General features: G+C 41.0%; 1 pseudogene; it reads left to right on the top strand.

Moving 5' to 3' along the window:
- The first annotated feature begins 18,229 nt into the window (after positions 1-18,229).
- On the top strand, positions 18,230-19,536 carry LOC116534869 (annotated as a pseudogene).
- The last annotated feature ends 658 nt before the right edge of the window (positions 19,537-20,194 follow it).

Here is a 20,194-nt window from a genome sequence, read left to right as displayed (position 1 = left end):
AAATTCCATCATTTCCTGTTTTGCTTCATGTACAGCTAGTAAAAATGGTGTGACTTCATCCTGTAAAACAGCAAGAAGAACCGATAACTCACGAAATTACATACCTCTCATCTGTACTGGAAGCCTTATCTTTATGCAAGATCCTACAGACTTAAACATATAATATAGAAATTAAATAATAAGTAGTCCCTTCCTTTTTATTCTTCTGTGCTTTCCCATTTGCTGTTCCTTCCTGTGGAAAAACCTCATCCCCCTCATCACTGAAATCTGGTCACCTCCAAAACTCACTTCAATACCAGTTCCAATCATCTTTGCTTCTGTCACAGCACTTAGTACAGTATATTGCAATGATTTTACTATTTTTCATGTAAACCAAGAGCTTCTTGAGAGCAGGGGCTTTACCTTCTATATCTATGTTCCCAAATCTTAAGAAATATTAGTAAATGCTTCAAGCGTTTTCACTAATGATCTAAATTACTGCCTCTAGAGCAGTGTTTCTTACACTGCATTCCAAAGAATGTTTACTTTGCCAGATGTTAAAGACTGTACTCCAACAGAAGGATTCCATGATCATGGATGTTTGAGAAATGGTACAGAACTGTGCATTATATGTACGGTAGACAAGAAATCTCTTACACTTTGCCTAATCCCATTTAGACAACACTGTTTTGTGGCAAACATTGGCATTTGAGAAATCAGCATTTCAGGGCTACAGCTGTGAGAGCTTTCCAGTAAGGTGGAGGTTTCCTCCAGGTTATATACAAACTCACTTGCTTCTCTTCTGTCAATGGTGTCAGAATCCCAGATGCCAATGTCAGGCATTCCTGCTGCAAATGAGTAATTAAGAAAATGGTCTGTGAATTAAATCAGCTTCAAATGAACTTCCACTGCTTATTAGTAAATGCTCCATGAGTTTTCTCCTTTTTAAAGATAATAGATTTTTATTTTAGCCATTAGAAACATCTGTATAAAATGTTATTCTCAATTATCATTCTAATCCTAGGACCCTAATGCGTTATCTACTTATTTTAATTTTTTTTTTTTCTGAGATGGAGTCTGGCTCTGTCACCCAGGCTGGAGTGCAATGGCATGATCTCAGTTCACTGCAACCTCTGCCTCCAATGTTCAAGCAATTCTCCTGCCTCAGCCTCCCAAGTAGCTGGGATTACAGGTGCCTGCCACCACACCCAGCTAATTTTTTATTTTTAGTAAAGACGGGGTTTCAACATGTTGGCCAGTTTGGTCTCAAACTCCTGACTTCAGGTGATCTGCCTACCTTGACATCCCAAAGTGCTGGGATTACAGGCGTGAGCCACTGCGTCCAGCCTTTATTTCTTTTTTATTTTTTATTTTTTGAGATGGAGCCTCGCTCTGTCACCCAGGCTGGAATGCAATGATAGGATCTTGGCCCACTGTAATCTCTGACTCCCGGGGTTCAAGTAATTCTCCTGTCTCACCTTCCCAAGTAGCTGGCACTACTGGCATGCGCCACCACGCCTGGCTAATTTTGTATTTTTAGTAGAGACGAGGTTTCACCATGCTGGTCAGGCTGGTCTAGAACTCCTGACTTCAGGTGATCCATCCACCTCGGCCTCCCAAAGTCCTGGGATTACAGCATGAGTCGCCACGCCCATCCTCATATCTACTTTTAAAATTCAGTTTTGGCTGGGGCGGTGGCTTATGCCTGTAATCCCAGCACTTTTTTTTACATTTTATTTTAGAAAAAAATATGAATCAGAAATAAAAATACAATGGCTTATCATTAAGTTCTCCTACTGATCTATCTATCCCTATCATGATGGAAGTCACTAAATCACTTGCATTTCTAAGGAATGATGCTGAGGAGAAAGATATAATGTTGTCTGCAATATGCATAACACATCCAGCTAGAAGGACTTACAGGCATGCTAATGAGAAGGTGCTTATTTATGGCAAATATAAAGAATAAGAGTTATCTTACATTAAATATAAAGAATATGTAGCATAAATAAAAAGAATACAGTTTTTTAAAAACTTCTAAATTTTGGAATTCAACCCCAATGCTAAGGAATTTATATAAAATATAGATTATATATTGTAAACAAATAGAAACTGTCTTGAAAGCCTTGACATCTTTATCAAAATATACTATAAGATGAGAGTTGTCAAATGCTTACAAGGGCAAAGGGGGAGGCCTAAGTGAGGTGCCTAGATGGGCACCACGGCAAACTAGAGAACACAGGCCTCATAGAAAGGGGCAACCTCTGCTCAACAGACCAAACAGTGATGTGAGCCCACAGGACACCAGATTTAATGCTTAAGAGGAGCCTAAAATCCAGATTTATGTATTCATCTCCTAAATTTTACATGTTGACACAATTTATGAAGGCAAGTGAAACATACCTATGGGCCACATTTAGACCGTAGCCCTTACATTTTTTAACTTGTCGTGGATATGTTACCACATGGTTGTGCATAAAGCAAGTATTTGCATGTAAACTATTTTCTTTCTTTGGTTTTGGATGTTTCACCAAAAAGCCATCCCCAGCATGTAATAAAATTTGCTTCTAAGATTCACAGTACCCATTTCAATATTTATAACATTTATTCATTTAAAATATATTAGTAAGTAGTTTTCTGAGATTGTTAACCAAATATTTAGTTCATAGGAATGATGAAACTAAATTATCAAAAGAATTTCTATATGTGCTCTTAGTAACTTCATAGTTTTCAGGGTTTAAAACTGTCATCCTGATTATGCCTAAACTCTATGAACAGACACAATGATATAGCCCATAATACAGCTTCAATGAAAAAAAGGTTTAGAATTTGCTACAATTCTAATTGAGGAAACTCCACTGGTAATAAAGATTCATTGACCTAATCACATGAAGGTTAACAAAGAGATGTGAAGTCCTGAAGGGGTCAGCCTCCACTTAGTGAAATACTTCCCAGGCTGAGTGCAGTAGCTTATATCTGTAATCCCAGCACTTTTGGAAGCTGACGTGGGACTCTTTGAGCCCAGAGTTTGAGGCCAGCCTGGGCAACATAGTGAAACCCTGTATTTACAAAAAAATTAAAAATTGGCTTGGCATGATGGTACATGTCTGTAGTCTCAGTTACTCAGGAGGCTAAGGTAGGAGGATCACTTGAGCTCCAGGAGGTTGAGGCTGCACTGAGCTGTGATTGTGCCACTGCAGTCCAGCCTAGGTGACAGAGCAAGATCCTGTCTCAAAAAAAATTTAAAAAAAGAAAGACTACCCAGAGCAAATTTATAAAGACTCTCTGAATGGTAGTGAATAGCTAATGGTGGGAAGGAAAATGTGCTATCTATTGCCAATAATATTTCTTTTAGCTTCACAACCACAAAGGTAAAGAAAAATGGGCTAATATTATTGAAAAGGAGAAATCAAAAGTAGTACCTATCAAATGCCTACTTTTCTAGAGATTTCTAAACTCTAGAAGAGTTTTGGGAGATAGTAATTTATATATTACACTTATCTATTTAGTGATTCTTAACCAGGCATGTATCAGAATTCTGAGGAACTTGCTGTTACTTAGTCAGAGATGGGGTCTTACTACGTTGACCAGGTTAGATTTAAACTCCTGGGCTCAAGCAATACCCCTACCTCAGCCTCCTGAGTGGCTGGGACTGCAGCCATGTCTCACCACGCCTGGCTCCAAAGAAATATTTTTAAACATACGTGTCTAGACTTTATTAGATTTACTATATCAAAATCGTCAGAGGAGAGGTTAGCTTTGTAGATTTTTTTTAATTTCCCTAGGTTACGATTATGCACAATTCTAGCTGAGACCAAGTCCAATCGACAATTACTTCCATCATGTCTCACCACATGACAAATTACCTTTTTCTTTGAGGATTTGGCCAAAAAGAGGAAAGGGTAAGAGAGAGTTATTTACTGAAAACTCTACGCAATTTGTTTGGGTAGAAGAAGAATAGGGGCTAGTAAACTCAAAATCCAACTTGACTTTGCTATATATAAACTCCTTATCTCCCACCTTACCCTCAAGACAGTCTAGATTTGAGAACAGAGTTTAGACGTTTATCTAAGTGGTTGTTTCTGCCAGAATAGGATAAGTCAGTTAATTACTTGCTTAAAGGTTTCCCACTTCATCACCAACTATTCACAGACAATCTTGTTTCCTCACAGTCCTCCTAAAATTGATCTCTAGACAAGTGTACAACTCATTAACTGTCTCCCAAACTGAAAACTATAATCCCCAAAACTGAAAAGAATCTTGTCTAGACACATAAACCGGAAACAAAGAAGCAAACAAAAGCAAAAAACAACAAAAAATCTTCTTGGTCTTTTCCCTCAATTACCTAATTTCCAAAGTGGCCTGCATATTTCTGATTGCTTTCCTTTCCCTTTCCATTTTTCCCTCTTAAGCCCCACCACTGAGAGTCAAATCGTTTTCACATATATTACTCTATGAAGGAGCTTGTCACGAGCATCAAGATTTTTGTTTATTTAAAATGTTTTAGTTTTCTTGGCACTTTAAGATAAAGCCTAATTCCAGTACAAATTCTACTTTCCAGGATTATTATATACTAATTAGAAAAAAAAAACCTGGGAGAAAAAAATTAAAAAGCATTACCTTTTACAAATTCGGTGTTTTCAAAATTGTTTACCATACATAAAAAAGATGTACCCTCTAATGCATCTTTAAAAGTATCAATATTTAAAGTTTTATAATTATTTCCAAATATTTTTATTTAGGTTATGTCGGAGCTTCCAAACATGAAAAACTGAGTCATACATCAGTCAATGCAACCAATGCATTTCAAATATTTTGAAAATAAAGTTGGTTAATCGATACCTTGTTCGCTAATCCAATATTGGCATGATGCAAAAGCAGTTTTTTTGTCATCGGGATATCCTCATTGCAGACAGCATAATGTAGGGCAGTATTGCCATAGACATCTGGAAGATCTGGGTCAGCGCCGTGTTTTAGCAAAGTAGTCGCACATTCCTCTTTCTGGCATTGTACTGCCTGTCAGTATTAGACCAAATAATAGATTGTAAATTCTAGGAGCTCAAAATAAGCATTCCACAACTTTCACCAATGAGTTATGCTTAAACAAGATGAATTGTATTTTATTCTACGTATTTGTACCAAATCCATCTCATGCTGAAATCATTGGCTACTACGTACCTTTACCAGAGGTGTCCTGTTTTTGTCATCAAAGACATTAAGTTGACATCCGCTGTTCACCAGAAAAGCTACCACTGTTGCATGGCCATTGGCACAGGCCAAATGCAGAGCAGTCCTATGAAAGGGAGACAACATTTTTAGGAAACTATCTGAAAACATAAAATCAGCTGAACACATAAAATCATCTATGTAATTATAAACATTGAGTAGCATGTGATTTCTCTAACTTCCAAACAAATATTTAATTTTTTGTGAGGCAATCATACTTTTTACCCCTATTATTACTCACTACATAAAGAGCAGCCTATTTCAATAGAAATACTTTCACCTTTGGATTCAGTTCAAATTGGATGGGAGTCCTACTTTAAACTCTGTCATTACCTACATATTACTTACTCTTTCTTGCCTCAATTTCCTAATTAATAAAATGGGGGTTAAAAATATTGACTGTCTCACAGGACACTATTTTGATGCTTCCATGAGACTCGATGCAAAGTATTGAGAACAGTTCCTAGCACAAATAACACCTTAATATTTGTTAGATATTATAATTATTACTAATGCTACTACTTAACAAAGACAAGGTTTTAGTTAAGTAAAATGATACAATTATATCTACTTTGAGGTATGTTTAAACATGAGAGGTAACATTGTCTTTTGATAAATCTAAGTTGCTCATTTGCTCATATTTTCACATCTCTAACATTAGAATCCCACTTATAATTCTTGACTTATTACAACTAAAATTGGCCACATTTAAATAATTCTCTTATTGAGATACAAAATGATAGGGTATCACACAATCCACCATGCCTTGCGGTAAGTAGAATTGATGTATACGACCACATCTAGGGGAGTTCTAGTCAGATAAATTGCATTTAAATAAATTTTAGTTCTCAAAAGTACTATAGAACAAGAGGACTGAAAATGAAGATGACAACAAATGTTTAAAACAAACTCATTCTTACTTTGATTTTCAAAAAAACACTTTAAGCCAAAAGAAACTCAGAATTCAAATGAAAGAGTATAGCTTATTTTCTATTTAGATTTATAGAATGAATGTAAATTAGGCACTTCCAATGATTAATATTCACGTTTAAAACTGTTATAAATTTTCAAAAGGGCAGTTAAAAATTATATTTTGCAGCCAGTCATGGTGGCTCATGCCTATAATCCCAGCACTTTGGGAGGCCGAGGTGGGTGGATCACCTGAGGTCAGGAGTTTGAGACCAGCCTGGCCAACATGGCAAAATCCCATCTCCACTAAAAATACGAAATTTAGCCAGGTATGGTGGCACACACCTGTAATCCCAGCTACTCTGGAAGCTGAGGCAAGAGAATCACTTGAAACCAGGAGGCAAAGGTTGCAGCGAGCCAAGATCACACCATTGCACTCCAGTTTGGGGGACAGAGACTCCATCTCAAAAAGAAAAGTTTTATTTTTCTATTTTCTATCTTCACAAGTGCTTTTGTTTGAAAGGAGGGAGGAAAAGCTTCAATTGAGACTAAGTTCTAATACTCCAATATTAAATCTCTCAGCTTGCTCAAACTGGGCAGGTAAATATGAAGTTTTAAGGACAAAAGGGTCCTGAAAGATAGTAATATATGTGTGCTACATAACAGGTATTCAGCTTATGTTTGATGAATAAATCAACTGAAAGAATAGAGGCTGTGCATGGTGCCTCATGTCTGTAATTCCAGCTCTTTGGGAGGCCAAGGTGGGAGGATTGCTTGGGTGCAGAAGTTTGAGACTAGCCTGGACAACATGGTGAAACCCTGTCTCTACAAAAAGTACAAAAATTAACCAGGCATAGTGGTGCACACCGGCAGTCCCAGCTCCTCAGGAGGCTGAGGAGAGGATCACTTGAGCACAGGAGGTCGAGGCTGCAGTGAGCCATAATTGTGCCACTGCACTCCAGCCTGGGTAAGAGCCTGCCTCAAAAAAAACTTTTTTATAAAAACAAAAAATGGAAAAATACAGTTGGGGAGTTCAACATTTTAAAAGAAAACTCCCAGAAAATAAAGCAATACTTTTACAATAGTAATAATCACTTATATTTGCTATTTTTATTTTCATAAAAACATAACTGAACTAAAATTTTCATCTATTTTTTGCCTATATGTAGTAAATCTATATATAATTAAAACATATGTATATAATGAAAATGTATTCATAATAAAACTTTTAAGCACAGACAAAATGATTCCCCCTCTCCAGAAGAGGCTAAAAGTTCCCTGAAGAGACCAAACTACAAAAAGAAAGTGAGAAATTATTTTTATCTGAGCAAATCTCATATATTCTACTTTCCCAAAGATTATTTCATTAATAACAAGCTTTTACTATAACTTTTATACATGCTCATTGCAGAAATCACAGATAAGAAAAAAAAGTTACTTATAGTACAAATGCCCAGAAATAAATGTAATCACATTTGGTACATATTTTCAGCTAAAACAGGGGTATAGTATGTGTGTATGTACAATCAAAACAATTTTTTCTCACTTGGTATAGTAAAGTACATCTTCGCAAGTCGAAATAAGTCTGCATCTAGTCACACCTTCAACGGTTACTATTCCATCCTACGGATGCACTGAAATTTAGTTCTAAAATCCACCATATGTGTTCTTCTTAATACATTGAGGTTTTAAGCAGTAATGAGAAAAACAAATTGGATGTATCTTTATTTACAGATATTTCAGCATAACGGAATTGATGAGTAAAGGGCATATATGTTTTTTAAATGTGGTGCTTACCACCAAATTCTCTTTTTGAAAAATCATTAGCAACTTAAACTTTAAGCAGTTATACAAGTACCACTGTCTTCATCCTCACAAACTTTGTGGATAGGAAACAGTATTTTATCTCTCTTTTAACATGAATTCCTTCTCCTATAAGAAACATTAAGTATTTTTTTCTTATGTATATAGGTCACTTACAGATCTGCAAAAAAAGTACTTTGCCCAAATTTAGAATTAATTTCTTGTTGATTTGAATTATCTGTAACATGAAGATACATATTTCATCTGATGTGAGTATTATATGTATATGTTGTAAATATTTTGCAAGTAGGTTGTCTTTTTTTCTTATATAGAGTGTTATAAGTTTTATTTTGCTAAATCAACCTTTAGAATGCTTGCTTGTGAAGTTCTTAGGAAGGTTTTGTCAACATAAAAAGGTATTTGTAGATATATACATGTGTGTCTTCTTTTGGTACTTTCCCCATTTTGTATATTTAAAATGTTTGATCTATATTTCATCAGGAATTTATTTTTGTGACATAAAACTCCAGTTAAGTTTTATCCAAACAGCAGCCATATAACTTATGAATAATTCACCTCTTCCTACTAATCTGAAATGTCACCATTATCAAGCTCTAAATGCTTACATGTATTTGGGCAATTCTTTTTTTCTTTTTGAGACAGAGTTTCACTCTTGTCCAGGCTGGAGTGCAATGGTACAATCTCGGCTAACCGCAACCTCCATCTCCAGGTTCAAGTGATTTTGTCTCAGCCTCCTGAGTAGCTGGGTTTATAGGCATGCACCACCATGCCCAGCTAATTTTTGTATTATTAGTAGAAATTGGGTTTCTCTGTGTTGGTCAGGGTCTCAGACTCCCAACCTCAAGTGATCCACCTGCCTTGTCCTCCCAAAATGCTGGAATTACAGGTGTGAGCTGGGATTATGCACACTATTTGGGCAATTGTAGATCTTCTATTCTGTTTCATTCATTTATCTGTCTTTTCAGCTATTAAATAGCAATTTGTGGAAACTAATAGCACATTTTGTATACAGAAAGGCAAGTCATTCTCACCTCACTACAAAAAGAATTTTTAATGTCATCACAATAGTAAAAGACAAGTTTAATTTTAAAATGTTAAAACTTTGATATTTCTATTTGGTTTATGTAAAGTTGATACACAAAGAGCTCACATCTTGAGAAAAATGAATCTTCCTACTCAAGAACAGGAACCATTTTCCACTTCAAAGTTTCCTTCTAAGATTCCTCAGGGAAGAACGTATTTACATAGGTGTACATTGATATAAAAATAAATATTAGATATAATCTGAAGAATTTTTAGCCCAGAAGTTGAAATATCATGGGAATTATTGCTCTCCTTATGCACCTGTTCATAGCGTATATAACATTATGTTGGCCAGGCACGGTGGCTTACGCCTGTAATCCTACCACTCTGGAAGGCTGAGGCGAGTGGATCAGCTGATGTCAGGAATTCGTGACAAGCCTGGCCAACATGGTGAAACCCCATCTCTAGTAAAAATACAAAAATTAGCCAGGCATGGTAGCACGCGCCTGTAATCCCAGCTACTCAGGAGGTTGAGGCAGGAAAATCGCTTGAACCCTGGAGGCAGAGGCGGCAGTGAACCAAGATGCACTCTAGCATGGGTAACAAGAGCAAAATTCCATCTCAAAAAATATGCACATAGGACTCTCCAAGATGGCCGAATAGACACAACTCTGATGCACAACACCCAGTGAGAGAGATGCAGAAATCCTGAGATCTCCTAGCTCCAACCGAGGTACCAGGGGCATTTCAATGGGTCTGGTTCTACAGTGAGCAAAGCCCAGGCAAGGCAGAGTGAGGCAGGGAGGGGTGCTGCTTCACCCAGAAAGTGCATCTGACCGGCAAGTCAGAGGCTCCGCCTCTGGCACTCTGGTCCAGATACAGCACTTCCCCCAAAGCCTCAGCAATACACAGAACAGGGGATCTTTGCCGGTCAAGCACCGGGAATTACAAGCACGGAGTTCAATAATAATCCAGGACGGTGTCCTGGATCGGTGCCCAGACCTAAACTGATGCATAAGCCCAAAAGCCAGCCAGGAGAGCCTGTGAACTGAGCTATCACCCTCTCCCTCCACCTGGAGACACAGGGAGCTGTAAGTGGGAGGACAGACAGAGCAGCGCAGTGGGCCCCTACCCCATGACTGGAGAGAGAAGAAGCTGAAAAGGAGGAGAAGGCAGGGTGCGGCTGGGCAGGTCCCTACCCTCCCCCACAAACTCCAGAGGGCTGAAGCTCTGACTCTAGCCAGTTGCACAACCAGTGCCACAGTCTGAGCTGAACCCTGAATGATCTAGCCCAGTGGAAGAAGGACACAACCCACTATTAGAGGGGTGGGACTGGGCTACATGTTTTAACAAAAAACACAGGAAGCCTGTGTAGCAACAGGACAGCATTCTTGACCAACCAGCAGCACATACAGGTCAGCAGAAGAGGCGGGCCTAATCTCCCAGTATAAACAAAAAAGACACAGGAAGCTTCCCTAGTAACCTGAAGAAGTCCCCAGAAACCCAGTAGCGCCTCCACAGGCAGATAAGCAACCTCATCAAGCAGCTCCCTGACAACAACAGCCAGGTAAATCCACAAAGATAGGGGGAAAACCAGTGCGAAAAAGATGAAATCATCAAAGACCAGAACACCTCTTCTCCTTCAAGGGATCATAACTCCTCAACACAGGAACACAACATAACTGAGAAAGAGCGAGATGAATTGACAGAAACAGGCTTCAGAAGGTGGATAATAAACTTTTCTGAGCTAAAGGAACACGTTCTAACTCAATGCAAAGAAACCAAAAACCTTGAAAAAAGGTTAGACGAAATGCTAACTAGAATAACCAGCTTACAGAAGAACATAAACGACTTGATGGAGTTGAAAAACACAGCACGAGAAGTATGTGAAGCAAACACAAGTTTTAATAGCCAAATCAATCAAGCAGAAGAAAGGATATCAGAGATTGAAGATCAACTCAATGAAATAAAAAGAGAAGGCAAGACAACAGAAAAAAAGAGTGAAAAGAAATGAACAAAGCTTCCAATAAATATGGGATTATGTGAAAAGACCTAATCTACACTTGATCGGTGTAACTTAATATGATGGGGAGAATGAGTCCAAGCTGGAAAACACCCTCCAGGATATTATCCAGGAGAACTTCACAAGCCTAGCAAGGCAGTCCAACATTAAAATTCAAGAAATACAGAGAACTCCACAAAGATATTTCTCAAGAAGAGCAACTCCAAGGCACATAATCGTCAGATTCACCAGGGTTGAAATGAAGGAAAAAATGCTAAGGGCAGCCAGAGAGAAAAGTCGGGTTACCCACAAAGGGAAGCCAATCAGACTCACAGCCAGAAGAGAGTGGGGGCCAATATTCAACATCCTTAAAGAAAAGAACTTTCAACCCAGAATTTCTCATCTAGCCAAACTAAGCTTCATAAATGATGGAGAAATAAAATCCTTTATGGACAAGCAATTACTGAGACATTTTGACACCACCAGACCTGACCTACAAGAGCTCCTGAAAGAAACACTAAGCATGGAAAGGAGCAAGTACCAGCCACTGCAAAAGCAAACCAGTTGGCAAAGAGCAAAAATGCAATGAAGAAAATGAGTCAACTAACGGAAAAGAAAACAAGCCAGTAACAAAATGGCAGGATCAAATTGACATATAACAATAGTAACATTGAATGTAAACCGCCTAAACGCCCTAATCAAAAAACAAGGACAGGCAAACTGGACAACAATTGAAGACCCATTGGTGTGCTGTATTCAGGAAACCCATCTCACATATGAAGACACACATATACTAAAAATAAAGGGATGGAAAAAGATTTGCCAAGCAAATGGAGAGCAAAAAAAAACAGGAGTTGCAATCTTCATCTCTGATAAAATGGACTTCAAACCAACAAAGGTCAAAAGAGACAAAGAAGGGCACTACATAATGGTAAAAGGATCAAACCATCAAGAAAAGCTAACTATCCTAAATACATACGCACCCAGCACAGGAGCAACCCGATACATAAAGCAACTTCTGAACGACCTAAAACAAGATTTAGACTCCCACACAATAATAGTTGGAAACTTTGACACTCCATTGTCAATATAAGACAGATCAATGAGACACAAAATTAACAACGTCATCCAACACTTTGAATGCAGAGCTGGACCAAGCAGACCTAATAGACATATACAGAACGTTCCACTCCAAATCCACAGAATATACATTTTTCTCAGCACATTGCACTTCCTCTAAAATTGAGCACATCATTGGAAGCAAATCACTCCTCAGCAAATGGAGAAGAATGGAAATTATAACAAACAGTCTATCAGACCACCGCGCGATCAGACAAGAACTCGGGATTAAGAAACGTATTGAAACCCACACCAACATGTGGAAACTGAACAACTTGCTTCTGAGTGTCAACTGGATAAAAAATTAAATGAAGGCAGAAATAAATATGTTATTGAAAACCAATCAGAACGAAGACACAACTTACCAGAATCTCTGGGACACCTTTAAAGCAATGTCAAGAGGAAAATTTATAGCAATAAATGCCCACATGAGAAACAAGGAAAGATCTAAAATTGACACCCTATCATCGAAATTGAAAGACCTAGAGGAGGAAGATCAAAAAACTCCAAAGCTAGCAGAAGACAAGAAATAACTAAGATCAGAGCCAAACTGAAGGAGATAGAGACACAAAAAAAAACCCTTCAAAAAATCAATAAAGCCAGCAGATTTTTTTTTTGAAAAGATCAACAAAATAGACCACTAGCCAGATTAATAAAAAAGAAAAGAGAGAAGACTCAAATAGATGCAATAAAAAAAGGTAAAGGAGACGTCACCACTGATCCCACAGAAATACAAACTACCACCAGAGATTACTACAAACAACTCTATGCACATAAACCAGTACGCCAGGAAGAAATGGTTAAATTCCTGGACACTTGTACTCTACGAAGACTAAACCAGGAGGAAGTTGAAACCCTGAACAGACCAATAACAAGGACTGAAGTAGAGGCAGCAATCAATAGCCTGCCAACCAAGATGTCCAGGTCCACATGGGTTCACAGCCGAATTCTACCAGATGTACAAAGAGGAGCTGTAAAACTGTAAATCCCTTCTAAAACTGTATCAAACAATACAAAAGGAGGGAATCCTACCTAATTCATTTTATGAGACCAACACTGATACCAAAACCAGGCAGACACTCAACTAAAAAAGAAAACTTCAGGAAAATATCCATGATGAAAATCAATGCAAAAATCGCCAATAAAATACTGACAAACCAATTGCAACAGCACATCAAAAAGCTTATCCATCACAATTGAGTAGGCTCCATCCCGGGGATGCAAGTCTGGTTCAACATACGCAAATCCATAAACGTAATCCATCACATAAATGGAACAAAAGACAAAAACCGCATGATTATCTCAATAGATGCAGAGAAGGCCTTTGACAAAATTCAACAGCACTAAAAACTCTCGATAAACTAGGTATCAAGGGAATGTATCATAAAATGATAAAAAGCCATTTATGATAAACCTACAGCCAATATCATACTGAATGGGCAAAAGCTGGAAGAATTCCCTTTGAAATCTAGCACTAGACAAGGATGCCCTCTCTCACCACTCCTACTCAATATAGAATTGGAAGTTCTAGCCAGAGCAATCAGGAAAGAAAAACAAATAAAGCGTATTCAAATAGGAAAGGAGGAAGCAAACTGTCTCTATTTGCAGACGACATGATTGTATATCTATACGACCCCATCGTCTTAGCCCAAAATCTTCTCAAACTGATAAGCAACTTCAGTAAAGTCTCAGGATACAAAATCAGTGTGCAGAAATCACAGGCATTCCTATATACCAGTATCAGATAAACAGAGAGCCAAATCAAGAGCGAACTCCCATTCACAAAGGGAATAAAATACCTAGGAATACAACTAACAATGGATGTAAAGGACCTCTTCAAGGAGAACTACAAACCACTGCTCAACGAAATAAACAGAGGACAGAAACAGATGGAAAAACATTCCATGCTCATGGTTAGGAAGAATTAGTATCGTGAAAATGGCCATACTGCCCAAAGTAATCTATAGATTAACGCTATCCCCAGCAAGCTACCTATGACCCTCTTCACAGAACTGGAAAAAACACTTTAATCTTCATATGGAACCAAAAGAGAGCCCACATAGCCAAGTCAATTCTAAGCAAAAAGAACAATGCTGGAGGCATCATGCTACCTGACTTCACACTATAGTACAAGGCTACAGTAATCAAAACAGCATGGTACTGGGACCAAAACAGAGACATAGACCAATGCAACACAACAGAGGCCTGGGAGGCAACACAACAAATCTACAACCATGTGATCTTTGACAAACATGACAAAAACAAGCAATGGGGAAAGGACTCCATGTTTAACAAATGGTGTTGGGAAAACTGGCTAGTCATGTGCAGAAAGCAGAAACTGCACCCCTTCCTGACTCCTTACACTAAAATTAACTCCGGATGGATTAAAGACTTAAACATAAGACCTAACATCATAAAAGCCCTAGAAGAAAACCTAGGCAAAACCTTTCAGGACATAGGCATAGGCAAGGACTTCATGGCTAAAACACCAAAAGCATTGGCAACAAAAGCCAAAATAGACAAATGGGATCCAATTAAACTTCACAGCTTCTAGAAGCACAGCAAACGAAGCAATCATTAGAGTGAATCAGCAACCAAAAGAATGGGAAAAAGTTTTTGCAATCTACCCATCTGACAAAGGACTTATATCCAGAATCTCCAAAGAACTAAAACAGATTTACAAGAAAAACACAAACCCATTCAAAAGTAGGCAAAAGATATGAACAGACATTTTTCAAAAGAAGACATATATGAGGCCAAGAAACATATGAAAAAATGCTCATCATCACTGGTCATTAGAGAAATGCAAATCAAAACCACATTGAGATAACATTGCATGCCAGTTAGAATGGCGATCATTAAAAAATCTGGAGACAGCAGATGCTGGAAGGGATGTGGAGAAATAGGAACACTCCTACACAGTTGGTGGGAGTGTAAATTAGTTCAACCATGTGGAAAACAGTGTGGCAATTTCTCAAGGATCTAGAAACAGAAATTCCATTTGACCCAGCAATTCCATTACTGGGTATATACCCAAAGAACTATAAAACGTTCTACTATGAAGACACATGCACATGTATGTTCATTGCAGCCCTGTGTACAATAGTAAAGACCTGGAACCAACCCAAATGCCGGTCAATGATAGACTGGACAAAGACAATGTGGTACATATACACCACGGAATACTACACAGCCATAAAAAAACGATGAGTTTGTGTCCTTTGTAGGGACTTGGATGAATCTGGAAGCCATCATTCTCAGCAAACTGACACAGGAACAGAAAACCAAACACCACATGTTCTCACTCATAGGCGGGTGTTGAACAATGAGAACACATAGACTCAGGGAGAAGAGCATCACACACTGGGGGCAATTAGGGGGGTTAGGGGAGGGACGGGGGGTGGAGGTGGGGATAACATGGGGAGAAACACTGGATGTAGCATACACCTAAAGTAAAATAAGTAAATATATGTAATATATGTTTTGAAATGTGTCCATTCAAGATAAAGTGCTATATAGACTTAATTTACCTCTCCAAGGTTTCCCTATGCCAGATGCCTTGGAGCCTGCCGAGGCAGAAAAGCAAGGGCCCTGGGGACAGGAGGGCTCGCTTCCCCTGGGAAGGAGGCGCTTCTCCCACACCCCGCCTCAACCCAGCCCCTGCCCCTAGTCTAGCTCCTGTCACCTCTTCTTCTTGTCTCTCTCATCCAAGTCAATGTTCCCGCGCCTAAGGATGAGCTGCACCTTGACGGCGTCACCCCGGCTAGCCGCTCTGTGGAGCTTGCCGAGATGTTTCCCTCGGATGTCGTACCCACGCTGGGCGAAGGGGCTGTCATCGCGCTCGGCGACATCACCCCTGCTGCTCCTCCACCAGCGGGTGAAGAAGCCACTAGGCCCCTGGTCCTTCCAGTCCCGGGAGCCAGAGATCATTTTCATGGCGGAGGTTATTAGAGACACCTCAGCACCATTCCACCTATCACAGCCTCAGGGGCCCAATAAAACCAAACCACTCTGGTCAGCCACCACCTCCAACCAGGAAACTCCGCTCTTTCCAAAGTCAGAGCCAGTGACAAGCGAAGCCAAGCAGCCAAAGCGCGCCAAGCAAAGCCGGTAAGCCCGACCGCGCATGCGCATCCCTGACAGCTCCGTCACTGCGCGTGCGCAAAACGGACAGGTGGCCAACGGTTCTCAGCGTGCGTGCGCAAGGTCCACGTGTTAGAAACATCAATGACAGCTTGTCACCAGGTCTGCGTTCCCATCCCACGTCAGTGGGAGTTGGCAGAGTTTTCAGGACATTCCCTGAGACAGGAAGGCATCCTGAAGTTCCAGCTACTCTAGCGCCAGTCATGTGTGAAGACTGCGTTCCCATGAGGGAACACAGGGCTGAGGCTAGAGCAGCTAGAGAACCTTGGGATGCCGAAAGCCTCGCCCCGAGAAACACCCATGAAGACACTCTCTGGCTGGCAGAGCTCCGTGCAAATCGCGGCTGCAGCTCGGGCGCGAGCCAGGGCTGCTGAGCTCAGACCCGAGGACCTCAGAGTGGGCAGCTCGCCACCCGCTGCAGGGCCAGCGGGCCCTCGCAGCAAGGCTTCCCGCGCCCGCGCCCCTGGCTTGTGCTCAGAGCGGGGCCGGCTGGCCCCAGCTTCCCGCCATCTGCATAGGGCCCGGCTGCCGGTTCCACCCCTACTCAGCCACTGTCGCCGCAGCCAGGCCTGGTCGCCTCAGCGGAGACTCACCCCGGGTCGGTGCTGCTGGAGGAAAGACGGTCGGAGGAGACAGGGGTTGCATTCATCTCAGTCATATTAGAGGCTTTCCTCAGCCGTCTGGGGATCCTGCGCCATCTGCTCTGTTTAAAAGGGCAAGACACTAACACGCTGATTGGAGGCGCAATCCCCTGATGCTTAGCAACTGTGAGCTTTACAGGAGGGCAATCATGGGGCGTTCCTTTAAAGAACATCCAGTATTTGTACAGTATCTTTGGGGAAACCGACCACGAAGGGAGACTAAAAAAGGTTTCTATAACCCTCTGCTCATCGAGTACAGCCCTGGCAGTCGGCATCTTGGAAGCTGAGCATGAGAAGAAAAGTAGGGGCCGGGCACGGTGGCTCACGCCTGTACTCCCAGCACCGTGGGAGACCGAGGCGGGTGGATCACCTGAGCTCAGGAGTTCGAGACCAGCCTGGCTAACACAGCAAAAACCCCGTCTCTACAAAAATTAGCCAGATGTGGTGGAGGGCACCTGCAGTCCCTGCTACTCAGGAGGCAACCCGGGAGGCGGAGGGTCACACCACTGCACTCCAGCCTGGGAGAGGGAAGGAGACCCTGTCTCAAAAAAAAAAAAAAAAGAGAGAGAGAGAGAGAGCGAGAGAGAAAGAAAATGAAAAAAGAAAGAAAAGGGAGAGACAGAAGAAAACTAGAAGCCACTCCTGTGGCCCACTATCCATGGTGTCTGCCAAGCCAGAGACTTTTTTTTTTTTTTTTTTGACGGATTTTCCCTCTTTGTTGCCCAGGCTTGAGTGCAATGGTGCTATCTCAGCTCACCGCAACCTCCGACTCCCAGATTCAATGGATTCTTCTGCCTCAACCTCCTGAATAGCTGGGATTATAGGCGTCTGCCACATACCCGGCTAATTTTTTGTATTTTTAGTAGAGACAGGGTTTCATCATCTTGGCCAGACTGGTCTCGAACTCCTGACCTCAGATGATCCACCCACCTTGGCCTCCCAAAGTGTAGGAATTACACAGGTCTGAGCCACCACACCCAACTGATTTTCTGCTTTTTCAAATCTTATCTTTACCACTGCTTCCAGAAGTGCCTGAAAGTGCCAATTCCTGTGCCATTTAGAGGTTCTTCAGTGTAAAGTAGGCATTTCCCAGCAGACAGAGAAAACTGAATCCTAGGCCAGTGGTAGGGAAAACCAAGTCAGTTCCCACATGTCCATGTGCTTTTCAACTTCCTCATTTCACATGTTTTTATTTCCTTTCTCTTGATTTTTTCTAGTTTTTTTTTTTAACATATTCTTTTAATCTTCTTACTTTTTTTTTTTTTACTCTCAAAGCTTCACTGACATGCCAGGTAATGCATACACTGAATCAGCTATCTCTACCTAGAACCTAAGCTGACTTTCAACCCCCAAAGAAATCCCAGTCCTAAATTAACAAGGAGAAACACAGAAAACCCTACTTCCCTTTTAGTCTCCTGATACCAACCAAATGTCCTCCCTGTGGAACTATGAAAGAGGAAAGTTCCCACGATCTGGCAATCCGGGCTGTAGCGGATTATCATAGCCATTGTTTGTGATTGCCCAGCACCTCTCGGTTTGGTGGATGAGCATCTGATGCAGACCTAACCAATCATTGCACCTCATTACCTGAGGCAGAGGGATTGGCCCAGGAATGCACCTATGCTTCAACCAGCCCCTATCAGAGTTCTTCCCTGGTATAAATATGCAGCAATTGGGGAAAATAACTGCACTAGAAAAGGGCTTTTAAGATGAAAAGTTGGGTGGCACCAGCGAGGGGCCCAGGCAGGAGATGCCGATGGAGCCTGAAGGACATTGCTGAGCCCCTGCCGGCCTGACCACCAGCACATGATGGCTATAGGGGAGCATAAAGTATGCGTTCTCCGGGACACCGGCGTTGGGAAATCAAGCATTGTGTGTAGATTTACTCAGGATCACTTTTACCAAAACATCAGCCCTACCACTGAAGCTTTTTTTTTTTTTAGACAGAGTCTCATTCTGTTGCTAGGCTGGAGTGCAATGGCGCGATCTTGGCTCACTGCAACCTGCAGCTCCCTGGTTCAAGTGATTCTCCTGCCTCAGCCTCCGGAGTAGCTGGGACTGCAGCTGCGAGCCACCACTCCCAGCTGATTTTTGTATTTTTTAGTAGAGACCGGGTTTCGCCGTGTTGGCCAGGATGGTCTCAATCTCTTGACCTTGTGATTGGCCCGCCTCTGCCTCCCAAAGTGCTGGGATTACAGCATGAACCACTGCGCCCAGCCTGAGGCATCTTTTATGACCAAAGCGGCGCCCAGTGGAAATGACCTTCACCAGTTCCTCGTGTGGGACACTGCTGGCCAGGAACGGTTTCATTCGTTGGTTCATGTGCTATGGAGGATTGGCAGCAGCTGATAACAGGATTCATTTCATACCTTGAAGAAGTGGAATGAAGAACTGAAAGAATACGATCCATAAAACATCCTAATGGTTCTTGCTGAAACAAGTGCCGTCTCTCAGATATTAGGGAGGTTCCCCTGAAGGTTGCTGAGGAATATGCTGAATCCATAGGTGACACCACTGGTTGAGGCAAGGATAAAAAATGCTATTAATATTGAAGAACTGTTTCTAGGTATCAGCCACCAGATCCCAGCCTTGGACCCCAATGAAAATGGAAACAATGGAGTGAGGAGGCTTGTGGAGCAAACCATGCAAGCCAGCCTCAGATGTTGTTGACCCAAGGGCAGCTGTTTCTGGTACTTGAAGCAGCCAGATCCCATGCCCTGAGAGATGCTGAACGACCCCATGCTCGGTGGCCTGGCACCTCACTTTGAGAAGAGTGAGTGAGCTAGCTTTGCATCCTTGAAAACCTGCAGTGTGGGGCAGGAAATGTCCCTAGAAAGGATATTAGAAAACTCTGGGAAAACCCACCCCACCACCACAAAACAGTCATTAGTATGTGAAATGCACATGGGAGAGAGAATTCTTATTAGGTAATAAGCATAGTTGCATTTTTGCTGAAAACTTTTTAAAATTCTTAGATTTGTATAAAAGCTAACTGCCTCGTTATGTGTATGGGGTTCTACAGTGGTGTTCCACTCAGATTTCCTGTGCTATCTATCCAAATTTCAGCAACTTCTTCAGTGTCATTGCCTTTGTTACCTAACCAAACTTCACTGAAAGGCAGATTTAATTCAGTTGGTTACTTTTTACCTAGCTTTGGAAGTAAGACTTTATGTATTACTTTTCTGAAGGAAGTCAGAGAAGTGTCAATGGACCATCACTCAGACTGAGACTTGAGCTATTATAGAAGCTGGGAAACGTGTATCAGAAATTGTTGTCTATACTTCTTTTAATTGGTGAACATTTTTCTAAGTCATGGTCATATATAAAC

This window comes from Sapajus apella, unplaced genomic scaffold (assembly GCF_009761245.1).
Source record: "Sapajus apella isolate SASKATOON/1434 unplaced genomic scaffold, GSC_monkey_1.0 scaffold90, whole genome shotgun sequence".
Classification (NCBI taxonomy): Eukaryota; Metazoa; Chordata; class Mammalia; order Primates; family Cebidae; genus Sapajus; species Sapajus apella.
The sequence above is the reverse complement of the archived record's forward strand: the minus strand, read 5'-3'. Positions and strand labels throughout refer to the sequence as shown.